At 50.3% G+C, this 26,155-nt stretch overlaps 1 protein-coding gene across 6 annotated transcripts in view; it reads right to left on the bottom strand.

Moving 5' to 3' along the window:
• The window catches only part of SLC2A4RG (SLC2A4 regulator), a 48,965-nt gene that overhangs the window by 16,616 nt on the left and 6,194 nt on the right, over positions 1–26,155 (bottom strand). The window lies entirely within an intron of this gene.

Here is a 26,155-nt window from a genome sequence, read left to right as displayed (position 1 = left end):
AGGCTGTCGCCCCCCTCAACGCTGCATCCTCCAACACTTCCGAGCCAAGCAGCGTGTTACACTGGGCACGCTCCCCGGCTGGGAGACAAGCTGCGGGAGCCTCTCCCCAAGCCTGAGAGGAGCGCGGCAGCAGGAGGACAAGGCGTAATTGCTCGCCCCTCTAAGGAAGGGTGTAGATCGCTGGATAGCGCAGAACAGCGAAGCGCACCGTAGGTTGCAGGCCAGCCTTGTGGCGTGACCAGCTGCCGTGTGGCAGGGGCAAGCCACAGGTTTGGGCATCCAGCCCCTCGCTCCTGGGCCAGCAGGAGCGGACGTGCCCCAGAGGGCGAAGAGCACCTGGACGATACCTTGGGCAGGCCCCCACCACCTAGCAGAGCGGCAGCCTTAGGGTGCAGGACAGGGAAACCAAAGATCTAGAGCAGCCAGTGGGTCCGGCAGCGAGCAAAGCACGTTTCTCAGTCATAGGCAGGTCAACAGTGGAAGGAAGGGAAAGGAAAAGAAATGAGCCCTAATGCAAAGAGGGGTATCACAGGCAGCTGTACACTGCAGGGCGAGAGACCCCCTTAGTAGAAATCCCCAGCACCAGCCTGCCCCCACCACCCACACACCTCAGAAGCTACAGTCCCTTTAAAAGCCAGCATGATTCATCCTCTTCCCCCGCCTCCCCAGTCTGCATCACATGATCCACCAGACCCAGGCAGCAGCCCAGAGCTGGGGGAGTCGGGGGGAGGAGAGAAGGGTTGCGCACAGGGCCTCTGACTGCCAAGTGCTTTATCTGGGTCAATGTCTAACCGAGAAAACCACGGGCGGGGGCTGGCCATGCCGAATGAGCAGAGCCGGGAAGAGAGGCTCCCGGCTGCGGAAGGGAGCAAGGGCTTTTGGTTCTGCATGTTCACGGAGGGCAGGGAAGCAGCATCTTGGGAGAGGCTGTAAGGGGGGAGTCGCTCCCCCTCTGGGGTCACTTAAAACACCTGGTTCTCCTCTGTGCAGGACAATGCTCTGCCAGCCAGCGAATTATCCTCACAACTCCCCTCCTCAGCTTAGGCAGGCAGCCATCCTTCTACCCCTCTAGCTGGGGAAACTAAGGCACGGAGTGGTTAAGAGACTAGCCCCCCCGAGACACACTGAGCCAGTGACAGAGCCATGATGAATAGGAGGAGCCCTGGTGCTGGGTCACACTCCTCCCCTCCCCCCGCCATATTGACTGGCAGCCCAGCACTGGCTTGGCGAGTCTACCCTGCCGCCCGAGGGCCTGGCTCTCTGCAAAGGGACAAGGGGTTCTCAGCCCAGAGAGCGATGGGAGGCTGGCAGGGGCTGCCGAGCTCCTGCAACAAGGGTGGGTCGTGGACTCTGGTCCATACATGCCGAGTGCAAGCCAGCAACCTCTGCCGGGCATCACCTGCCGAAAGCCAGAAGTGGCATCACGGGGCGACAGAGCAGCTAGAGAGCTCTGGCCTTTGCTTGTCGAGGGGTGGAAATGTCACGCACAGACCCTGTGTACATGGCACACGCGACAGAACACAACATACGGCAAAACAAAGCACTCACCCTGCAGCGGCGTCCCCCTTCCCACGGGGCTAGGGCTGGCTCCTCGCTCTAGGCGCCAGAGGTCACAACCAAGCTGGGCCCAGCCCAGTGGGACAGGAGCTGCAGGGCAGCCTTGCCCTGGAAAACCCACCCCATGGCCTCCCCCACCCAATGACCCCCACCCTGCCAGGACCTCTCTCCCCCCAGGAGAGATGGGCAAGTGGAGGGGGGACTCAAGGGGGCGGAGGGGAAGGGGAATATAGATGGGGGAAATGGGGCATCCAGGGAGGAGTCCCTGGAGCTATGGGGGGGGGGGGGCGGGGGGAAGGGAGGTTAAAGAAGGAAGCAGCAGGGACTGGGACAATCCATAGGGTTTGTGTTACTGAGTGGCAATGGAGAAGTGGAGGTTAGATGAGGGCTGCAGTACTGGGTACATTTCAAGGGGGGAACCCTAAGGAGCTGTCCAGGTTGTTTTGGAATGCCTAACTGTGGTGGGAACTGGTGAGTGTCTCAAGGCAAGGAATAAAGCCTAATCAATAATATGGTACAGAATCTATAGACAGAGACGAGTACTGGAGGTATTTTATTAGCGTAAAAGAAATAAAGCAACATTTTAATGACTAAAACAAAACCATGAAATTCCCCAAAAATAAAACGAAAATTAAATCACACTCTCTAAAGCTTTCTGCTGGAGATGGCGCCTCCTGCTGGTCAGCGCCTTCCTTCCCCGCCATTCGTCAGCCCAGGAGGCCACCCTGCAGCTCTGACACCACTCAGCAAGTGGGGTTCCCTCCCCGCCAGGGGCCCGATTGCTCTCAAGCCTGCCAGCCTGCCCGGCTTACGGCCATCACCTGCTCTCTCTACACCAGAGCTCTGCCTACGAAGGGGTCGGACTCCTTTGGCAGAGCTGGGTAGGATCCATAGTCCAGCACACTCCCGTGGACGCACTCTGCCTACCCGACCTGTGTATAGAGATGCTGGCTCGTTCCTGCGCTCCAGGAGAGCGCCAAGCCTACGCCGCCCGGCTGAGTGCTGCAGGTTACCTTTTCAGTGCTTAGCCAACAGTGTCTCCCAGGACCCCCCATGCCACTGCCCGCTTCCCAGGGCCCTCTGGGGGGAAAGCAGCTTGGGGAAACACAAACACAAAAAAAAAACCCCGAACACCACAGAGCACCCTCCCCATGTCTCCCAGTCATTAATGTCCTGCAAACCCACTCCAAGAGCAGGAATCAGCCAGACTGGTGTATTTATAGCACATGTGGGGGTCCAGAATTTCTTGGGTAGCTTTTTCTGTGCCAAATGGTGCATTCCCTCACTCAGCTCCCAGCGTCCCCCTCACCCTGTAGACTCCTTCTGAATTCCAGCAAGGAGCTCCAGGCTCGATTGATCCCTGGGGTGTAACTACAACGGCTTCAAGGTGTGGCTTCCCTACAACGGAGCAACTGTCTTTGGTACTCACCAGTGACGTGCTGGAGCACGGCTCACCAGAACAAACCACCACCAGGATCAACCTTGCCCTTATCTTCAGCTACTTAGATTTCCTAGCCTTCAACTCCAAGGGAGAGAGCATTCCCTGAGTACCCTGGTGCCTGACACAATTAAACCAGGTTTTCACAGCCCCCCACTATCACCAGAAGCCACTTCTGTTCCAGATACACGCACGAGGCTTACACCAGAACATCGGCGTCCTAGCGTACAAAGAGGGCCCTGAATGGGCATTTAGGGTCAGAATTAAGGGCAGCAGGGACCACCTGATCATCGAGGCTGACCTCCTGCACACCACAGGGCCCTGCACTGAGCCCAATAACCAGGAATAGGCTAGAGTGCAACATCCCCCCCCAGAAACAAAACGATCATGGGCCACAGGCGGGATGGAGGTGCACTAATGGCTCAGGCCCTGCACTGGTAGGGAATGGAGTTGGTCAGATGCTCGCCAAGATGGTCCGGATGGATCTCTAGGGACTGCCTAGGAGGCAAAGCCGCTGGAATTGTGATGTCCCACATGTTGGATCCCTGTGACCACCTGCTAAGCTTTGATATCCTTGGCATTCAAGTGGTAACTGCCTGGCTGGCTATTGCCTTCCCTGTGCCACGGGTTAACATGGCCTAGACAGTCAGGGCGTTCTTGTCTCCCCACAAGACTTGCGTCATTCCGCTACTCCACCTCCGCTATCTCCAGTGGATTCGGCCACTTGCTGCCACCAAGAAAGAGTAGATGGGGAGCACAGAATTCATTGAACCAGCAGCGTTTCAACCCAACACTTCCAGGGCCGCTACCAGCCTCTGGGTCGTCCTGGGTTTAGAGTCACAGTGCTGAGAGCGGGGCCCTGGCATGCAAGAGGCAGCGAAACTCAATGAGCCTTCTAGGCTTCACCAAACCCACCCCACCCACTCCCTCAAACCCTGAGCACAAATATAAACGTTCAACGCTGGCTGCTGCATGGCCCAGACTATTGGGTAACCTACATGGCACAGAAAGCCAGCAGCGTCCCACCTCCCTCCCACAGTGCCGGTATCAGCTCCAACTTCTGGCGGTGAAGCGGAGATCGGCTTTCCCAGCCAGAGACGGCCTTGATTGTGCAATCACTACCTTGGCCTTACATTTGCACACCTGTCCCTCCTCAGCCTGCCACTGGCCCCAGAGCCCGCGTCTGGCAATCTGACTTTGCGCAGGGAGCAACACCGTTTTGTCCTCCTGCTGCAGGAAGTCGGACGGGTACGCTGGAGCCCCGGGGGGGCAGAGGCATTCTGCCTGACACACAAAAGGCATAAAACAGGGGGAAAGGGGAGGAATGAGAGAAGTCACCATTCTTCAGCCCCCTCCCACCAGGCACACACCCCTCCTCTCCTTGCACCAATGACCACTAGGAGTTTAAACGAACATGGTGGTCAATGAATCATTCCCCCAGGTGGGGGACTGCTTTACTGGGGGGCGCCGTGGTGACTGGATGGCACAGTGCCAGGCCAGCCAATTGTGGCAGCAAAAACAGCAAGAGAGATGGGCAGCTTCTCCTAAAGAGCCACTTTAAAATGGTTTCTTCCTGTCTTTAAATAAACCAGAGGCTGGGGGGAGGAGGAGGCGGGGGGAAAGAGAGGAGGAACAAAGAGCCAGCAAGACAAACGAAAAAAACGAAAATCTTTTACTGCGTGTCAGGCCAAGACAAGAAAACAAGAGGGCCTTCGCTCAGGGGCCTGAATCTGCCTTGCTGGATTTTTTGGGAAGCAAGATCGCAAAGCTGAACTGAATCCAGCAACAGTCACACTGGCCCCCGCTGGTACCCTCACTCGGCACTCAGAACCAGGGCTGCAGACAGAGGGCAAGGCTTCCCCGGCAGCTCCTCCTCCCAGAGGCCATGAGCAGGCAGCCAAGGGTCCCCTCCCCTTCTCATTGCCCCCTGCAGCAAAGCACGCCGGGGCATGGCTAGAGGGGCAGCTAGCCAGCAGTGCTGTGCCCTGGACTGCAGGAGCACATGCCACTCCTAGGAGGCAGCTGTGATGTTAGGGAGGCCAGGCCAGAGCAGGGGAGAAAGACATTCAGGGAAAGGAAGGACAGAGGAGATGGGCATGGCAAACTGGCTGATGGGGGCAGTGGGCTAGAGGAGAGCAAAGCAAACAGGACAGGGATAGTTTTGGGGCTCCAGCACAGGCCAGGGCTCTCCCCAGCCTGAATCCGCGTGATGAACAGTGCAGCATTTTCTGCTCCTGGGTTAATATTTAACAGGGTTGCTCCGGTTTCCCAATCCCCAACGTTTGCCAGACCGCTGCCAAGTGCACACAGAGTTTGCTGCTGCCTGCCATCCTGTCCCTCCCACAGCACTGTGAGCTTCCCACCTCCAGGGTGTCATCGGTCTGGTGCTCTCCAACCGGGAGCTGGACATACACGGATGGCAGCGGCTGGCTAGGCACCCATAGGGAGAAAGGAGAGCGCTGGGAAGCTTTACGGCACTGCCATCTGATGTACTCATCCCCCACAACCCCCATCTCGATCCCATTACCAACCCCCTGGTCCCAGCTCCTATCAGTCCATCGCAGGCTCCCTCTCAGGAATCCAGGGGTTCTGGGCAGGGGTGGCCAGTGGATGCTGGAACAGCATGAAGACACTGCAGCTACTATAATCCAAGTGTTCCTTGTGTGGGACACTAGTAGACCTTTCTGTTCTCTCTAGTGTTTTCACCTGCGGCCTGTTATCCTTGTATGTAAGCACGGAGCTGCCCTCCTGGGGAAGCCAACTGGGAATCTGATCTGATTAATATACAAGAGCCAGCTCAAATCTGTGCCATCAGGTTATGAGAAATGTTACAACCCAGCTCCCGGGATCATGGTAGCCCCCATTCATGTGACTCCCCCCCCGCCCTTCATCAGTGGGTTTCCACACGACAAGGCCTGGATACTAATGCCTAGGTAGCACCTCAGAACCCTTGGGTGGGGAGATTCTATTCAAGCCTCCTTAGCACCAAGAGCATCTCTTTCCACCATCGCCTCAGCCAACAGCAAGGAGGATGGGAGAGGCCTAGGAAGGGATTTATGACCTCTCTAGAGTTCTGTTGGGAAAACACAAGCATAGCATCAAGAGTCCCAACAGCCAGGGCTCTGGGCTAATGTTTCCAGTGCCCCACGTTCACCGAGCAGATGTACAGACCATTGGCCAGATTCTCCTCTCCAATCAGAGCAGGGTGTTGGAACAGGATTAATAGTTTGACCACAGAATTGTGCAATGCTACCGATTGGATTGATGAGCAGTTGGATGGTGGTGTTGCAGCTGCAGGGAGCTTGGTGGGGGAGGGAAAAGACTGCATGGTGGAGCTCCATCACACATCTCTGGCTAAACAGAACAAGCCTAGGAAGATACCCATTACTTGTGATAGCTGTTTAGAGCCCAGCTCAGTTACTGGTTGGGGCAAAGGGATACAGCTATATACAGAGCCTACTCAGAGATCAATCTCACCCAAAAATAAACTAGAGACCATTTTAATCAAATATACTAAACTAAAATGATATACAACAGCCAGTGGTTTCCCAATAGGCATCTCACGCTAAGCAGCATATGCCTGGTTCAGTATTAGGAGGGGCGACCCACCTGCACACTCCAGAAGAAACAGTGTGGGTGACTCAGTAGGAGGTACTCTTCAATTATAGGTGGTATTGAACCAGCGGCAGAAGGTGCTGCGCTGCTGAGGATAACCCTCTTTCAGCTGAGACTTAAAAAACACAAAGTCCTGATCATTGGTGGCCATATAAAATCCAAAAGGACACACCCTGGACTGGCAGCATTCCAGCTTTAGCAATCACAATCCCCCTGCAGGGTCAATAAATTCAGCATCTCCCTTTACTATTTCTTAGTGATGCTGGGTACTGCTGAACTTACTGTAGTTCACACCAGAGATGGCAGCACTTCCATGGTGGGAAAGCCCTTTTCTCTCTCCCGCCCCGCCCCGGAAGAACTCACAGTTCAGGGCACTCAGCCATTTCAGCATCCCTAAACACAGCACCCTGCTCATTCAGACTCCCCCTCTCTCATGAGCCCTACCCTGCAAGTAATTTACTTACGACTAGGACTGTCTGAAGCCAGAAAGAGATTGGAAATTAAAGGCAGATGGGATCTTTAGTAAAAAAAAATAAAATATAAATAAAAACTCTCCTCCATATGGATGCATTCACTGGCTGCACCCCAGAGATGGCTACATTTTGACAGTCATGTCTGTATGTGAAGTGCTTTGGGGTGAAGTGGACTGGATACATGCATGGCCATGATTAATCAGTAACTAAGTCTGAAAAGTCCCCAGAATACCACTGCAAGAATAGTGCGTGTTTCTCATTAGCTGTAAGATTTCAGACATGGGCTACATTATGGGAGGAAGGGTACAGCTCTGACAGTCAGAATATAAAATCCTGAGGACAAGTGGATTTAGTTTATTTCTTAAAGCAAATGCCCCTTGAGTGAGAGAGTTTGCATAGAATTCTGCTCTCGAAGCAGGGCTGATGGGTGTTCAGGAGAGAGAGAGAAAGAAGTGAGACAGTGGGGGAGGTTATGCAAAAGCAGATGCAAAGTCTTGAAGTTTGAAGGTGAGCTGCGTGGGGAGAGATTAGACTCATGCTTCCAGGCAGTGCTAAGAACATAGGGGAAAAAACTGCCTTTTAATTTATTTTTTTTTTAATTCAGATCATCGAGCCTGGAAGAGGGTCTGAGAAGAAGTAGATGTTTTAGTTCAACCACAAGTTGTTGGGCTCCATACAAGAATCAATGGGTGAAGTTCTCTGGCCTGTGGTACGCAGGTCAGTCTAGATCAGGTATGCAAAGAAAAGGGGTAAGATTTTGGTTTCAAACCAACAGTTATCATATGCGCTGCAGTGCATCAGAAAGTACCTGAGCCGTAAAATGCTCTTTCCCCTTTTCAGCCAGGACGGGGTACAAACACTCTGGGACCAGGCTGGCACAGTAATTTTATTTAGCAGTGCGCTATGCAATGTGACTGTACTGTACCCTTAAGCAGGGCACAGCTGGCTCCAAGTCACACAGCTCCAGCCACTGAAGCGAAACGGTGACGTTCCGTATCACGCCAACACAGTTCCTCTCCTCCAAAGAGAGGCACATTCATACAGGGTCTGGTCACAGGGTCTGAAGAGTCAGCAGCGCCAGGGAGCCCGGAGATCAACAGGCTACCATACAGGAAACTGCTGTCAAGCAGGAACTCCCTCTGCACTCCCAGGTCTGCAGAGGCTGCAGCCTAGACCCTGCAAGGCTAGGAGGCAGGGGGAGCATGGAGAAATTGGCTCTGCAAGGAAATCGTAGGGGACGAGGGTGCCCAGTCAGGCCCACTGGATAAAAGCCTAGCTATATGACAGAGAGCCTCCTGACTCTATCTGTGGGGCAACCGGCTGCTTGCTATTTAGGCCTCCTCCCAGCAGTGAAGCGACAGTTCAGTTTGCCCAGCATTGGAGTATCCAGGGTCTGGAACCACGAAGGAGCAAGAAGCTGCCTGATGAAGCCCCCACTTTCAGCCAAGATTCACCCACTTCCTTGAGCCCCTGCCCTATCATACATACCTTTTGCAGAACGGCACTTGTTTTCCCATGTTTGTCCTCAAAACACCCAGCCCTTTTAAATGCAAGTTTTGTGAGAAAAGAAGCAAAGCGCCCTTTGGCTCATGTCCAGCGTGACTAGGCCAGATAAGAATGAGCAGCAACGGCAAAATTAAAAATCAAACAAATTAACAAGTCAAGCCACAGAGCGTAGCTCAGGAGCATACACCAACACATCACGAGATGTCATGATGTAGGTAAATTGTTTCTTGCAATCCGAGTAGCTCAAAAGAAATAATCAGAGCGGTTTCATTCTGGGTTTTTGATGCATTGTCTAAAAAGGATGCTATAATCTAACCTTTTAGGCTTCCCTAGGCATTTCTTTTACTATTGAGTCCAGAAATACTTAAATTATACATATTAAGGCTTAAAATAAAATGGGCACAAAAAGGAGAAATTTGCATGCTTCAAACTTTTTTTTTTTTTTAAGATAGTGGTAAATGAATCAATAAAGGTTTGGAAATTGCTGGTCTAGATTATCACAATAGCCCCTTTTATGGCCCTGGAATCTGTGAAACACTGTCATTCCAAGAAATTGGAACACCCTTCTGCTCTCTACAGCTGGTCAGATGAGTTAAGGCCAGTGTATATTAGTAAAGTTTTCACCAGTCTATCATTATCAACTTAGGTGCTTAGCCTAAAGACTTCATTTTTGTTTACAGCAATTAAGATACATCTGGGAGAAAGGATGTCTGTGTTAAAGATTCAACATCCCAGGTTTCATGGAAAACCAAAGAGGCCATGGACAAGACCATCAAGAAGTTCCCCAGCAGAGCCAGGAATGAGCAGATCTGACAATCCAAACGCTCACAATACAGTCTTCCTTAGCCATCACAGAAAGGCAAAAAATCTGATCTCTACCAACTCCTTTGCAGGTCACCTCCACGAAGGGACCCGGCCAGTTTGAAGCACACATATGAAGCAAGCAGTCTCCTTCCCTCTCTATCCAACAGATCAGCAAGTGGGGGTGGGGGGGGGAATTCTTTTTAAGGTCAACTTTTCACTAGTTATGCTGTTTGTTCCCCCCGCCCCGATCCCTCCTGCGACTCTTTCAACGCCAATAAGTTTTGTTTATAGCCAGTTTCTCCATCAGACACTGGGTGCCACAGCGTTTGGGTTACAAACAGCACAGCGGAACGGTTATTTGTTTAAAAAAGAAAACCACAACTCCTCACCCGCCTGCTGGACTAAAATGATACGTCTACATAAAGATCCATGCCGAGGGGGCCGGGTCACAGTTGGTGACTAGATCTAGATTTGGGGCCAAATTGAATTATTGGCCTCCTCGGAAACGCTGCTGCACTTGTTCTGGCTGGGGAGGGAGGCAACGAGCTTTATTTACACAAACCGCAAGGCCCCCAGCCACGCGGCTGCTGGTTATCAGAAAACATACAGTGCACAGGGCTGGAGGGTTTTTTTTTTTTTAAATATAAACAAACAATTGCACTTAAGGCAGGCCCCTCCCTCTCAAACACACACATGGCCAATCGCCATCTCCATGGCGACAGAGGAGCCAATGGGAAGGCAGTTGCCAACTGGTTTGGCAGCTTAGTGCCAGGAGGCCCACCCCCTGGTCCAGCCCCTTGCTAGCCGCCACCCCCGACTCCTCCTCCTCTTCCTGTGGCTGCTCTTGGCCCAGAGATCAGGGAGCCAGAATTAGTCAACTCGGCTGCACGAGCGCGGGAACGAAGCCCCAGCAGCATAGCTTGCTGTCCTGCCTGGGAGGGAAGCAGTTGGCAGGCTCGGCTGCGAGGTCCTGGGGGTGCCGGCCTAGGGGGAAACCACCCTGCTTGTGCCACTCCAGCCAGTACGCCAGGGCTGGAGTCACTGTCGAGCTGGGGATCTCTGCCCTGCCAAGGCTGCTCCTGGGCTCCTCACCCCACCAACGGCCAGACGTACTCTCTACCCCTCCCTCCCGCGGCTCACGCCCCCAGCACTGCTCTGTACAGCCCTCCCCATCTGATCAGGGCGTCTCCATCGGACTGACCCAGCAGAGGACGAGTAGGAGGTGGAGACAGATGGGGTAGGAGGAGAGATTTAACTTATCCCCACTCCAGACCCCCCTCTCTGAGACAGGAGCATGCAGCCGCTTGAGCAACCCAAGGGCTAAGCTACGTCACGATCAGTAGGGCTGCATCTGAGGCATTGAAGTCCCAGCGAAGAGAATGGCACCCTACTCTTCACAGAAGCAGAAGCCAACAGCTACATGGTGCTGAAGGCAAACCTCCACTTCCTTGCCAGGAGCCACACATCTGGGCACAGCAGGGCTTCCGGCAAATCAGCACCAAAAATCACAGCTCCTTTGAGAGCAACAAAATAGTACAGCCTGAGAGGAAGTGCAGTCTAATAGACAGAGCACGGGACTGAGGGTCAGGAAACTGGGTTCCATTCCTGCCACTGACCTGCTGTACGGCCCTGGGCAAGTCACTTTGCTCTCCATTTCCCCCTCATATCCTTTGTTCAGACTGTGAGCTCTTGGACTCTTACTAGGTGTTTATACAATGCCTAGCACAGCGGAGGCCAGATCTCAGTGGGGGCCACTAGCGCAATAAAAACCTCTCAGCCAACAATTAGATCATTTCCGTCAGAGTTCGGACACCGAGGGACTAACTACCCAACAACTTGCCCAGTGTTGCTTTCCTTCTGAACAGCATATTCCCATTGCCAGTGTGGGGAGAAGCAGTACTGTCTAGAGCACAGGGGGCATCAGTGTCCTGACCCCAACTTGCCGCATGGCTCTTGAGGAGTCATTTAACTTCTGTGTCCGAGCCTCCCTAGTGGAATGGGGATATTTGGGAGAGGAGGATATTCCTTCTCACTGAGGTGAGAATTTCTGTTAACGGGGTAAAATCCTCTGCTGAACTGGCTGAAAGACTGTTCACCTGTAGCTCCTACAAGTGCCTGTCTAGCCACGCCTAAAACACCAAGAACCATATTCTGTGCTCAGGTACATCTCATACAACCCCATGAGGTCAACAGAGCAGAAGGCTGTTCCCGAGTTTTTAACTCCTTGCTGCAACAGGCAGTGAATAATGTCAGATATCCTTATGGTTCCTGCTGGGACAGCATAAATGGGGGATTACTGCTCATCCTTCAGCCGCATAAATAGAGCGCAGCTTCGGAAGGCTGTTTTGATCATAAGTGGAACCTTCTCTTGGAGACAATACAGCCTATGAGCTAGGACTTTTAACTTGACTCCTGTTTTGATTCCTCTCGCTTGCATCCGTCTTGGTCTGGCAAACCTAGAGCTAATTTCCACATAAGGCTGCATCATTTAACTGAAGATGTGATGTTAAATTGATTTACTTCAAGCCAGTGCAAAAGACTGTGTGGACATACATATTTTGATTTAAAGCAGGTTTATTGCAGTTTAGCGTAAGTTGACAGGAACAGGTTTTAGGTGAACTGAAATGAGGGGCTTGCACTGGTTGAATTTAAATCAGGGCAAGTTTGTGCCTAGACACTCATAATTGTACCTCTTAAAACAAAAAGCACAAAACCACCATGGCAAGTAGGATTGCCAACTTGGTAATATTTAAAAACTGGACACTCCAGGAGGAGTGCGGGAACCTCCCCATCCCACCTCTTCCCCCTGAGACCTCCACCCTCTCCCCCCATCGCTCACTGCTTTTCCCCTCCCATCCCCCTGACCTGGGACAGGAGGGACTTGCCTGTGGAGCCAGGGCTGGGAGCTGCAGCCACCCGAGGCAGGTAGGAGGCAGCCCCGGCTGAGTAGGAGCTGGCATGGGTGATTGCCCAGTGCCTTCCCACCTCCCCCGCCTGCAGTGACCGGACACTGTCAGGTCTTCTTTTCGATAGGACTGTCCGGTTAAAAGCCAGGCACCTGGCCACCCTAATATTGGCACGGTAGCATTTACTTCTTTGCGAACAAGCTCACCACTGATGGCAGTAATGGAGATAGGCCTTGTTAATTCATATGGGTGCCCTCTGCTAGCTGGATTCTGCTTCTGAAGGGGGGAGGAGCCAGTGGCTACTAGACTGCTCAGCTTGTGTTTTGGGGCACCCCCCCAAACAAACAAAATATTTAAAGGGAACAGAGCAACTGATTTAAAAGGAGATATATTTAGCATGCAGGGGCCATTCCACAGCTGCATGAAGTAGATCAGAGCTATGGTCACATTTCAGGTTTAAAGTCCTAAGGAGCATTCCTTTAGGAGTGCAGGCTTAAAATGGTAACATTTAGGCAGCTCAGATACAAGGCTGCCTATGCCTCCAGCTAGGACGGGGATGTGGTAGATAATGAGTTTGATACCAGGAAAGACAGGAGGACACTCAGGGTGGCGGTTGAGCGAGGACCTAGAACAGAGATCGGCAACCTTTGGCATGGGGCCCACCCGGGAAAGCCCCTGGCAGGCTGGGATGGTTTGTTTACCTGTTGCGTCCACAGGTTTGGCCGATCGCAGCTCCCACTGGCCGTGGTTTGCCGCTTCAGGCCAATGGGGGCTGCGGGAAGTGGCACAGGACAAGGGACGTGCTAGCTGTCCTTCCCGCAGCCCCCATTGGCCTGGGACGGCAAACCGGGGCCAGTGGGAGCCGCGATCAGCCGGACCTGTGGACGCGGCAGGTAAACAAACCATCCCGGCCTGCCAGGGGCTTTCCCTGGAAGGCCACGTGCCAAAGGTTGCCAATCCCTGACCTAGAAAGTGGGGAGGCCCAGGTTCCAGCAGTGATGTGTTTAAAGTGTGCAGAGGGTTGGTGGAAACATGGTACAGCTGATGAGATCCACCAGTCTGGGAGGGAGAGAGGAAGGAGAGGGGGATGCTTTCTAGTTCAAGGACAGCCCCCACTGTAGTCAGTAGAGATAGACCAGCTTTGAATAGAGCTCAGAATATGGCTCTAATAACGCTACCCCCAGGGAGTCAGTGACAAAGGGATCAGGAGGACCAGGTATTCCTTTCCCAGACACAACCGGAGGCGGGAAATGCGATGAACGGATCCACCCTGTGGCAGGCAAGGCACTCAGGCGCTCCCCATGGGCTGGGCTGAAATCACGATGGCCCCAGAAGGCCGAAGCCAAGCTGAGCTACTGCTATTACTCATCAGCGCTTGTGTGTGTCCAGTGAGCTTCCCACCCACCCTCAACCTCAACACATCACTGCTCCAATGGCCTGGAAAACTCCAACCCTCGCCAGAGCCACCAGAAGAAAGCAACTGCCAAGACCAAGTGCTCCCAAGGAGAGAAAGTCTTTTTCAAAGCAAGAAATCAGGACTAGGACAGCATGGAAGGGGGCCACAGCATGAAACAACACAGCCCTGGAAACCTAACAGCCTCGCTGCCCTCTGCTCCCACCTGACTCGTGCACACCTACGCACGCAGCACCCTATTACCCACCAGCCTACCTTCCCACTTCAGAAGCGCACAACAATGATCATAGGCAACAACAGCGCCAGAGAAGAGCATCTGCACCTCAAGCAGCTCTAAGCAGAATGCAGGTACACAGAGGAGAGAGGAAGCCCCGAAGGCAGAACCACAACCCCTATGAGGCCCACATTGTGTCATACAAAACCAATCAGCCTCGTGACTTCCTCCGAGACGCAGCCGCTTTGCAAGCTGCCTGGACCCACTCACCGGCAAGGTGGAATAGTGACAACAGTTGGTGTAATCATAGCCTAGGCAGTGGGCTCAGCCATCCCTCAACACCCACTCGAGGGAGCAAGGCGCTACCTGAATTTAGACACAAGCCTTCTTGAATTCCATCCTCTATCACCCCTTCCACATCTCACCTTTTGTACTCAAGCATCCAACCCTTAGCACCAGTATGAGTCAGCACCTGGGCTCCAGCAAACACCTTGCTCCTAAGAGACACTCCAAGGCATTTTGGGACATGTGGCCCCACATCCACACTGACCACAAGGAGGGAGGAACAGATGGAACTGGAAGGACATCCATGCTTCAGATACCTAGACAGCAAGGGGAGACCAGGCAGCCTGCAGATCCTAGAGCACCAGCAGTGGGAATGACAGATGATGGGCAGCAAGGAAGAAGAGTGCAAAGAAGGAAGGTATCCAAAGAGAATGAGGGAAGAAAGCAAGACACCACAAAAATCCCTTCTAGGAAGCTACACATCTATAAACAAATGGCTTCATTTATTATAAATCCCACTGGAAAGCAATATGAACTGACAATTCATGCTAATTTTTGTAAATATATACAGATTAGACACTGCCCCAGGATTCGGGCAAGCTTCCTACATGGACTGCAGAGTTGGGGTCTCTCTGCTTTAGCTCTTCCAAATATACTTGGGAGTCACTCTCCCATGGAGGCAGTGAAAGCACTTTTAAAATATATAGCACTGGGCTCCGGGATGAATCCTAGCTGTTAAGTAACAGTCCAGAAGACACTTCACCGCTTTCGCTTTCTTTCCAGGAGTAATAGGTGCAGAGTGCCTTGGAACAGGGACTGCCACCACCCAGCTTCCAGGACTGGAAAAGGATCAGGCCCTTTAAACAGAATCAGCAGCCAATGCTTACAGATGGGGAAGAGTCTGGATTGGTCTAGATTCCAAGACATGCAGCTGCAAATCCCAAGTGGCTAGAACATCCCACCTCTGGTCATTAGAAAGCGGTCAGCAGCCTTCACACCACCACACGTGCATTTGTATAAACAGAGCAAAATCCTGCCTCTGCCCATCGCACCCCAGAGGCATATCCTGTCTTGAGACGGGTCGGAGGAGCTCACCCATGCATGCAAAGGAGAGAACACACATGAGCAAAGTTCTGGGCCTGTGCAGTCTGCTCAGCTAAACAGCTGGGCTGGAAAAACACGGATGGGCAGCATGCAAGGCCGAGAGGAGCCAAGTGGGCACAAAGCCAACCAAAGCTGTTTACTACTAAAGCGATTCCTTAACAGGCCCTCATTAGACTATCCTCCTTCTCCGCCCCCTCTGCACACTTCCCACAGACACAAAATGGGATGATTAAGTTCAGAGACACCCAACACACGCGGCCATTGTGCAAGGAGAGGACTGGCACTGTGTGTCCCACAGGGGCATGCATGTGTGTGCATGCTGCATTCGAGGAACGCAGAGTGCCCGAGACAGGAAACAACCTCCTGCAAAAGGCTGGTAACAGCAGGAACCATTTTTCAATCAGCTCCCAAACCTCCGGCCTGGAAAAAAAAACAAAAAAACAAAAAACCCTCCCTTGTTTTCCAGGAAGGAAACACACACAGCACATGTTCCAAACTCCACTGCCTTCTCCCCCACAACACTCAAAGCACCTCCCAGCCCTTCCCTGCAACAGACACCAGAACTGCAACCAAACTAGCATTTTCATTGTAGCGTGGTAGGTAAGTAAAGAGGGCAGAAGGAGGGGTAGGGGTCCCTACCTTGGAGCTCGGCTAGGTGGTGTTAGTCACACAGAGTACGGTGGGGAGGGCAGGGGGAATCCTGACCTCAATTCCTATTGGGGAAAAACTGAAGCAAGGGAATATGATGTGCCCCCGTGATGGAAATGGGAGAGAGGAAAAAGTTCTAGGCATATGATATAAAGAGAACAGGAGCAAAGAGTGAGCACGTTCTCCAGGAGAAACAGCAGCTACTGGAAGGATGCTACCAAGGCTGTATCCATCACTCGAACCCCACACCTTGGGCTACCAAAAGGACGCTGAGCTGGGAGCCACCTTTTCTATTTCAGCCTCTGCGCCTCTGCACTCGCTGTGCCAGCATCCAGAACGGCCTGGTGTCCGGCCAAACATGTGTTCTAGTTTTAGGAGTTGGATGAGATAGGTCTCAAATGGCCAGGAGTCAGCATGCAGGCTGCCAGTCTCAATGCAATAACCCAGCGTCCCTTCACAAGCATCTCTCTCTTTTCAACCTTCCCTGCTGCAATACGCCTCCTCAAACCCATCATCTTCTGCACAAAGAACCGGAAGGAGGGGGCTTGGAGTCTGATCCCACAACTAGCCAGAGGAGGATTGCTCTGCAGAGGTTATACAAGCTGAATCTCTGCCTATCCCCACCCACACTGCCCTCCCACCTAGGACAACCCCAGCCCTTGCACATCTGGTGGTCAAAGGACACCTTTCCCAGATAGCAGCATCCATGCGGGTGTTCCTGGGCTGCAAGAAATGGGGGTTTACGTAAATGCCCTGAACATAGAACTGATTAACATTTGGCATCTACCCCACATAGGGGGAAAAAGGGCTTTCTGAAGTGAACAGAAAGATTCCTGTGGGTAAGTCTTGCATGTGTATCTAGGAGAAATAAGATAGATCCCTTTCCAGTAGGCTGAGGAGACATACATCTGTGACCAAGGCATCTGTGTAGCAAAGAATTGTAAACCAAGGAAGAGCAGATCCAGGTATTCAGATGAACTGGAATTAAGTTAGTCTGGGTCATCAGAACTCACTGCTTCCCACCCAGGCTGGTTGTGATCTGACTCTCCTCACACTTTGCCACTTTACACATCACTCATGCAATTAGCTGCTCTGCGTAAGAGCTGATGCTGTAATATTCCCTCTCGCAAGGTGGAATCTACTGTACTACCCATTTGGGGGGGGGGGGGGGAAATGGAGATCTCTGTTCTATTCTGTTCAGGTGTCACACCAGGCTCATCACTGTAGTATATGGCAGGTGCTCAGATACAATAGCTGTCTTGTCCCTTGATGGAAGGTTCATAGGATCAGTCACTGGGACCCTCCTCTATTCCTCAAAGGATGAGCCCTGGGTGCTCCCTGCCTGTAAGAGGTCACAGCTCCCGTCTCAATCAATGATGTAGAACGGGGGGTGGAAGAGTTTTCTTTATAACCAAATTGCTTTGCAAAGACTCCGCACACCCAGTTTGTTTGGAGAGTATCTGAACATCAGAAGGCACTTTCTGGGAGCCAGAACGTGCTGCCATGAAGCCTTCTCTCTCCCAGGCTTCTGCTAACTCCGAATATCCATGCTATTGTCCGCTGGAGGCTGCCTCTCCTTCCTTACCTCACCGTGTTGGGACACAGCTATTTCAGTACCCAAGGTATGTGAAATCAGCCACTGTTCCCAGAGCGACTTGGCACAGCCATGGGGCAGAGTAGCAGCATTAAGTCTTTACTGTAACACTGTGTACTCCATTCACATAAGACACAGGAAACAGCCAGCAGCAGTTGCTGTTCAGCACAAAAATCCAGGTCAGGATTTCTCCATTGCAGCCTATTCCAGGTGATGAGGGTTTTCATGCTATTAACACTGTATTAGAGCTGCACTGATAGCATGCTTCAGCAGACAGCTACTTCCCTTGCAATGAGCCGGAGGAAAAAAAAAAAAACAAAAACCCTCAATAGGAACAGACTTGAGGAAAATGGGAGATGAACTGAACTTTCCACGCCTAACTGGGACAAGCCCCATTACAACCTGACAGCACCAAGCCTGCTATTATCCAAACCATCCTGGCAAGGGTGCCAAACCCTTCTTTAAAGGGTCAACTAAATAAAACTCTGAAAGCCAAGTCCCGTCAGCCCATGCCAAGCAGCTGTTGCAAAAAACACGCAAGTTCCCCCTGCTGCCACCACCACCACCATTTTCTGGATTGGTGTCAGAACTTGTAACATACTACTAGACAGCTCCAGAGACCATCCCCCCGCTCTCCGAGTGTGACAGGCCTCAACTGGGCCAGGCTATGGACACTGATCCAGTTACAGAATAGGGCTCCTCCCTTCTCTCTACCCACTCCCGAGTGCTTCTTCCAAATACTCCCCCTAGCAACAGCATTCCACACTGGAGCTACCTAGGCAGCTCCTGGAAGTGGTCTCTGCACCCAGTGCCTGATCCCAAGAGGTGGCGAGCATGTCCAATTCCCACTGAAGTTAGTGTGCTTCCAGAGCAGCAGTGATCTGAGCTGTAAGGTCAGGCCTGGACCTTGCTGCGCTCAGAAGTGTGTGGCAAGTTACAGCAGAAATCCAGGCTAAGGTAGGGGAGGAGAAGAGAAAAGCAGGGCAGTATTTTAGGACATGCTTTAGCGCATCAGCACTCTTGGAATCTCTCCCTGCCTGCTCTGCATCACCTGTAGAAGGAACCTCCTCTTTGATTCCTGTCTGGGCAAGGAGACAAACCCTGTTTGCCTACAGCTCCGAGAGGCAGAGATAGGCCCACGTCTGGGAACTGCCCCGCTTGGAAGCGACTGGAGAGTTTGGCCCAGTATAAGGCTGGGAGAGGGGAATACAAGACCAAGAGTGGAAGGGAGGAGAGATGGTGGGAGGCTGCAGCACCATCATGATAAGGAGGTGTTTGCAGTCACCCCTCAAAGAGCAATCAGCCCCTCACGAGCCCCTCGCTGCCTGCTGTAGCAGAGTGAGCTGCATCCTCCCTGTGCTAGCTGCCCAGTGAAAAACTGAACTTCAAAGGCAAAGTTATCAGGACAGCTGGGGGGGAGGGGGGGGGAAGGAGGACAAATGGAACAAACTGACTCTGTAAGGCACTACTGATGAGTATTTCCAATAGACAGGCTCACAACTTCCCAGTCACACCAGGAGATGCAATTACTAAGAAGAGGGCTTGAAATGCACCCACGTGACCAACACTTCCAGATTTCCTCTTAGATGGCCTGGGTATGGTGCATCCCTGCATTACCTCGGTGGCACCCTAATACTGTGGGGCCCTTTGTCCCCAGCTAGTGGCTTGACTGCCTAAAAGAGTTTGCAACTACGTATGAGCTAATGGACCCGGTTTTTTAGCATAAACAGCAGATGCTCCTGTTTTTCAGATGCAGAGGAAAGGAGTTCAATCCCCACACAAGACCCATCCAGGGCTGTCATACAGGAAAACTGAAGTATTCATCCAAAATGATGGGTCTCTACAGCCTTCGAAAATACTGGTCAGTCCCAGGTGGTGGGACGGCTGCTTCCTCTTATTAAGCTGCACACGCATCACAATTATTACTTATGTGCACCAAGACCCCCACTGCTAGTTGCCTTTACCTATAAGAGGACAACGTGCCCTTCCACACGCTACGTTTGACCAAGGATGCCACTGGGATTAGGGATCTCCCTTCACACCCTGAACAGTAGATGCCTATAACGAGGAGGCTGGAACTACGATCTTATTAATAACTCGTCTGGAAGCAGGCCTCCTTGGTGGTGGATTCTGTGAGCAAGGCAGAACCTACCTCACCCTCACCTGATATGAATCAGGCAATGTTTTTTAAAATTTAAAGTTTAGAGATGGTATTAAAAAAAAAAATCTTTTGGAGCTGCCCATCTGCAATCAGTTCCATAAGCACAGCAAGAATTGGTCTCCCCATTGTGTTCGCACAGGCCTCTGGAGTGCCACGTCAGGGAATTCAGAAAGGGATATGCAAACTTTAAAAACAAACCAACCCAAAAAGCTTATTTTAATGAACACCTCTCCAAAGCTCATCCCCTTAGCAATATGGCCTCCTGCTGCTCCCTTTGGTAAATGCCCTACTGCTCACCCCCTGCCTTCTGTGCCTAAGGGATGCCCACAGAGGTAAGCCATTATTTCAATTCAACAAGACTGAGGGATTTAAAGTCTCCTCAGAAAGAATTAACACTGTCCCCAAGTCAGCCTGCTTGATGCCCACCAAAGGGGACCAGGAAGCGGAATGAGGGAAACGGACTGGACTGAAGAACTCAACGATCTGAATGTACACGAATGGAGTTCGTTTTTGCAGCTTTGACTTAAAGCATCTGAAGCCTACATCCCGCCTCACCCCACACACCTTGCTTGGGGAAGTGTGTAGAGAAGGGTTGCAGACCAAACTGGATGAACAAGCATCTCAAAACAGGTTAAGAGACAGCAGAGAGCCTACACGGAATGGAAGATGGGATGGATCAGAAAGGAAAGCTACCTCTGGGAGGTCAGAAAGTGTAGGGAAAAAGTAAGAACTGCTAACAGCCAAGCAGAGCTGGACCTTGCAAAGGAAATTAAAACCAATAGTAAAAGGTTCTTTAGCCGTATAAATAAAAAGAAAACTAGGAAAGAAGTGGGACTGCTAAACACTGAGGAGGGGGTGAAGATTAGAGATAATCTAGGCGTGGCCCTACACCTAAATGAATACTTTGCTTGAGGTTTAAAAAAAAAAAAAGTAATTAGGAGCTTGGAGGCAGTGGCAGGGTGGCTACTGGGAACAAGGATATGGAAAAAGAAATTACCATTTTCAAAAGTGGAAGCCAAATTCAATCGGCTTAATGGCACCAAATCAGGGGCATGGATAATCTCCATACAAGAATATTAAAGGAAATGGCATATGAAATTGCAAACCCAATAGCAAGGATTTTTAATGAATCCGTAAATTCAGGGAGTTATACCCTGCCTGGAGAACCTTAAATATAGGTACTATATTTGCTAAAGAAAAAAGTGATACAGGAAACTACCAGCCTGTTAGTTTGACCTCAGTTGTGTGCAAAGTTCTAGAACAAATTTGAAACTAAGTAGTTAAGGACAGAGGTAAATGGGAATTGGGATAAAACAACCTTGTTTTATAAAAGGTAGATCATAGCAGATCAATCTGACCTCTTTGAGAAGATATGGATTTTCTAGACAAAGGAAATGCAGGAGACCTGATCTACCTGAATGTCAGTAAAGCATTTGATACAGTTCTGCATGGGAAATTATTCGTTAAATTGGAGAAGTCAGGGATTAATATGAGAATTGAAAGGTGGTGAGGGAATTGGTTAAAGAGAAGAGTATAGCGGGTCATGCTGAGGTGAACTATCTCAGGCTGGAGGGTGGTTACTAGTGGAATTCCTCAAGAATAAGTCTTGGGACCAATCTTATTTAACATTTTCATTAATGACTTTGGGAGCGTACTAATAATATCTGTGGATGATAAAGTTGGGAGGTATTGCCAATATGGAGGAAGACCAGAATATACAAGATTTAGATGACCTTGAAACCTGGAGTAATAGAAATGGGATGAAATTTAGTAGTGCAAAGTCATGTACTTAGGGACTAACAACAAGAATTTTTGCTACAAGCTGAGGACCTACCAGTTGGAAGTGACAGAGGAGAAAAACCTGGGTATCAGTTGATCAGAGAAGGACTATGAGCTGCCATTGTAACATGGCCATGAAAAAGGCCAATGTAATCCTAGGATACTTCAGGTGAAGTATTTTCAGTAGAGATAGGGAAGTGTTATTACCATTATACAAGGCACTGATGAGACCTCATCTGGAATACTGTGTGCAATTCTGGTCTTCTATGTTTAAGAAAGATTAATTCAAACTGGAATGGTGCAAAGAAGGGCTACCAGGATGATCAGAGGAATAGAGAACCTACAGTATAAGAGGAGACTCATGGAGCTTGGTTTGTTCAGCCTAACAAAATGAAGGCTATGGGGAGATATACTTGCTCTCTACAAATGCATCAGAGGAATAAACACCAGAAAGGGAGAGGCGTTATTTAAGTTAAGGGCCAATGTTGGCACAAAAAAAAAAAAATATGGATATAAACTGGCTATCAATAGGTTGCTAGCCATCAGAGGAGTGAAATTTTGGAACAGCCCTCTAAGGGGAGTGGGGCAAAAGACCTAACTTGTTTTAAGGCGGAGCTTGATAAATTTAAGGAGGGGATGGTATGATGAGATTAACTACAATGGCATAAGGCCCATCCGCAACTATTAGCAGAAAATATCTCCATTGGCTGAAAGCGGGACACTAGATGGGAAGGGCTGTGTTACTATGGAGAATTCTTTTCCAGGTGTCTGGCTGGTGGGTCTTGCCCACATGCTCACGGTTTAACTGACTGCCATGTTTGGAATCAGGAAGGAATTTCCCCCCAGGTCATATTGGCAGAGATCCTGGGGGCTTTTCATCTTCCTCTGCAGCATGGGGCACAGGTCACTTGCTGGTCAGAATTAGAGTAAATGGTGGATTCTCTGTAACTTCTGGAGTCTTTAAATCAAGATTTGAGGACTTCAGTAACTCAGCCAGACCTACTATTATGGGCCTACAACAGGAGCGGGTGGGTGGGTGAGGTTCTGTGACCTGCACCATGCAGGAGGTCAGACTAGATGATCATGAACAAATTAGAGAAAGTCCAGAGAAAAGCAACAAAAATCATTAAAGGTCTAGAAAACATGACCTATAAAGGAAGATTGAAAAAACTGGGTTTATTTACTCTGGAGAAGAGAAGACTGAGGGGGGGACACAATAAGTTTTAAAGTACAGAAAAGGTTGTTACAAGGAGGAAGGAGATAAATTGGTTTTTGTTAACCTCTGAGAACAGGTCAAGAAGAAATGGGCTTAAATTGCAGCACGGGCTGTTTAGGTTGGACAGTAGGAAGAACTTCCTAACTGTCAGGGTGGTTAAGCACTGGAATAAATTGCCTAGGGAGGTGGTGGAATCTCCATCATTGTAGATTTTTAAGAGCAGGACAGACAGACACCTGTCAGGGACAGGCTAGATAATACTTAGTCTTGCCATGAGTGCGGGAGACTGGACTAGATGATCTCTTGAGGTCCCTTCCTGTCCTACGATGGTCCTTTCTGGTCTTAAAGTCTATGAGAAGGCCAGATCCCTCAAGGACAAACCAACTGGAAAACAGACGAGCTATTTTGGCTGGTGTTAGACACCCATCTGCTACAGATCTGACATCCCATCTTTAGGGTCAGCTCAAACACACAATTCACCCTTTCATGGTTGATGTGGAAAGGGAAATGAGAGCTTGCCTGTAGTGATGGCTTCTATTCTGAAGAAGACAGAAAAGCATAGGCCAAGTACCCAGAAAGGATTTTGTCTCGAGTGCCTTGTTACATGGAGTTTCCTTGCCCTCACTTCATAACTTGGGGTCCAGGAATCCGAGTTTTCCCTTTCTTCCAACACCATCCATGGTTTAAAAGTCTTCAGTCGCATAGATTATGGAGCCAGAAGGGACCACTAGTCTAACCGCCTGTATAGCACAGGACTTCCCTCAATTAATTCCTGTTTGAACCAGAGCAGATCTTTTAGAAAAGCATCAGTCTTGATTTTAAAATAGAGATTCCAGCATAACCCTTGTTGAGCTGTTCCAAGGGCTAATTACTCTCACTGTTAAAAATGTATGCCTTATTTCCCGACTGAATTGGTCGAGCTTCAGCTACCTGCCACTGGATCTTTTTAAATCTTTGTCTGCTAGACTGAAGAGCCAACGATCAATTTTTTGTTCCCCATGTAGGTACTTACAGGCTGTGATCAAGTCCTCCCTTAACCTTCTCTTTGTTAAGCAAAAGAGATTAAGCTCTTGGAATCTCTCATTATTCGGCATGTTTCCCAATCCTTTGATCATTCTTGTGGCTCTTCTCTGAACCTTCTCACATTTATCAACATCCTTCTTGAACTGGACACATCAGAACTGGATACAGCATTCTAGAAGCGGTCGTTCCAGATCCAGAGGTAGCATAACGTCTCTAGTACTCGATATCCCCCTGTTTATACATCAAAGGATCTCACTAGCTCTTTTGGCCACCGCATCACACTGGGTGCTCATGTTGGACTGATTATTCAGGACCCTCCCCAACTTCCCCACCTCACCCCCAGAGTCATGCTTCCCAAGACAGAGTCCCCCATCCTCTAAGTTTGTTTCTGGATGTATAAATTTAGATACGGCCATATTAAAACAGTTTGCTTGCACTGAGCTTAAAGAGCAATTCAAACTGCTCTTTAATAGTGACTTGTCTTCTTCACAGTTTACCACTCCACCAACCTGTGCGTTGTTTATCAGTGTTATCAATGATGATTTTATGTTTTCTTCCAGGTCATTCATTAAAATTTGTATCAGGACTGATCCCTGCAGGGCCCCACCAGAAACACACCCGCTCTACAAGGATTCCACATTTACAATTACATTTTGAGACTTCGCACATGTCCAATGGACTAAAACTGGCTAGCTGATATGTTTCTTTTTTTAATCATTCTAGTTTGTTTAAAAATCAAAATGCTGTGCAGTACCAAGTCAAATGCCTTACAAAAGTCTAAAATTATATCAACACTATTGCCTTCATCAACCTAACTTGTAATCTCATTCAAAAAAAATCACTTTAGTTTAATAGGATCTTTTTTCCATAAAGCCATGTTGACTGGTGTTATTCTTCCCTCCTTTATTAACAAGACCCAAATCAGCTGTCCCCACGATCAATGTCAGGCCTATAATTATTTGGGTCATTCTGTTTACACATTTTAAAGAATAGCACAATAGCTTCCCTCCAATCTTCGGGAAGTTCCCCAGCATTCCAAGAATTATTGAAGAAGAGAGGGGACAGGAGCAGGGGGTGCGGGGGAGGAGGAGGAGACAGGGGACAACCAAAAAAAAAAAAAGCCATTGGTGACCCAGGAAGCTCCTCAACCACTGCTTTTAAAACTCTTGGATGCCAGTTATCCAGACCTGAATCCTCTAAATGTCCCCCACTCTGATAAATCACAACTGCAGGCTCCCTGGGCCGGAACAGCAACATCTGGTTTATTCTGTCCTCTCCACTAGGCATCACTCTGCCTGCATCCGCCTTACAGAACTAGTAGCAGATCCCTGCCCAAGGAGGGAAGCCGATTCCTCCCCTTCCATTGCCTTTTCAAACGCAGGCAGAGCACAGGCACACAGAGAGCCTCTATCCTGAAATCTAAGAAGATTATAAATACATAATTGCCTCACCATTTGGTTTATTTTTAGCCTGGTGTTTCCCCAGCACAGATGCTGTGTGGAGTTAAGTAGCATGTCAACATGCTGCATGCCTGACTCAGAGAGTCAAGCGCTGCTAGGAGCCCCATCACTAGCCTGCATGCCCACATCAGGCTAATGCCTCCAGGCGATACAGTAGCTGCCTACGGATAGGACCAGGACAGAATGAGAAGGGACACACTGCACTAGATCCATACTGGTGCTAGAGTGCAAGGATCCACAACTGGTGGATCGGTTTGTGCCAGTACCCAAGTGCCCTGCCCTTCCCAAGCCAGTAAACGCATCAAGCTAAATAATTACCTTTTCCCAAGGAACGACATCTGCCGCTTTGCTCAAATCAGGTCAGAAACATACTGGCTTCAGCCTCCTCTCCTGGCCTCACTCACCCCCATTTCCACTCTCCCACCTCCTGCTGCACAAAACCCGTCCTGGGCACAATGAGCACAAACCCTGGCACCAAAACATTCCAATGATACTTTCTCCAGAGAAGCTGGTGCCCCCCACAGGGACAGAGACTCCAGCAAGTCCAAGGGACTCCCATGGGAAAACACGTCACCATGTGGCAGAGAGAAGGGTCATTCATGTACAGTTTCATCACTACGGCAACTCTGTTCCAGGGACCACAGCAAGGCGGGCCATCCAGGTACCCAAGATAGCGCGATTTAGCTAAGGACGAACAGATGGGCTTCCATCCTGAACCTACCAACCCCCAACACTTAGGGTGCCCCTGCTGCCCTCCCAGCGCTTGGATCCTGAGCTCCCCAATGCAGCACAAACAAGTCACCCCACACCATTAGACCAGCCAGGACTGATCATTAGGGATATGCCTTCCCATGGTTCAAGCCTGTGGCAATAAAACCCAACCCCTCAAAGAGAGGATCTGCCCTGCAGGTTCTGCTCTCCCCAGCCACAACATCCAATGCAGCAGGGTCTTGGCATC

The sequence above is a fragment of the Lepidochelys kempii genome, chromosome 13, assembly GCF_965140285.1.
Source record: "Lepidochelys kempii isolate rLepKem1 chromosome 13, rLepKem1.hap1, whole genome shotgun sequence".
Taxonomy (NCBI): domain Eukaryota; kingdom Metazoa; phylum Chordata; order Testudines; family Cheloniidae; genus Lepidochelys; species Lepidochelys kempii.
The sequence above is the reverse complement of the archived record's forward strand: the minus strand, read 5'-3'. Positions and strand labels throughout refer to the sequence as shown.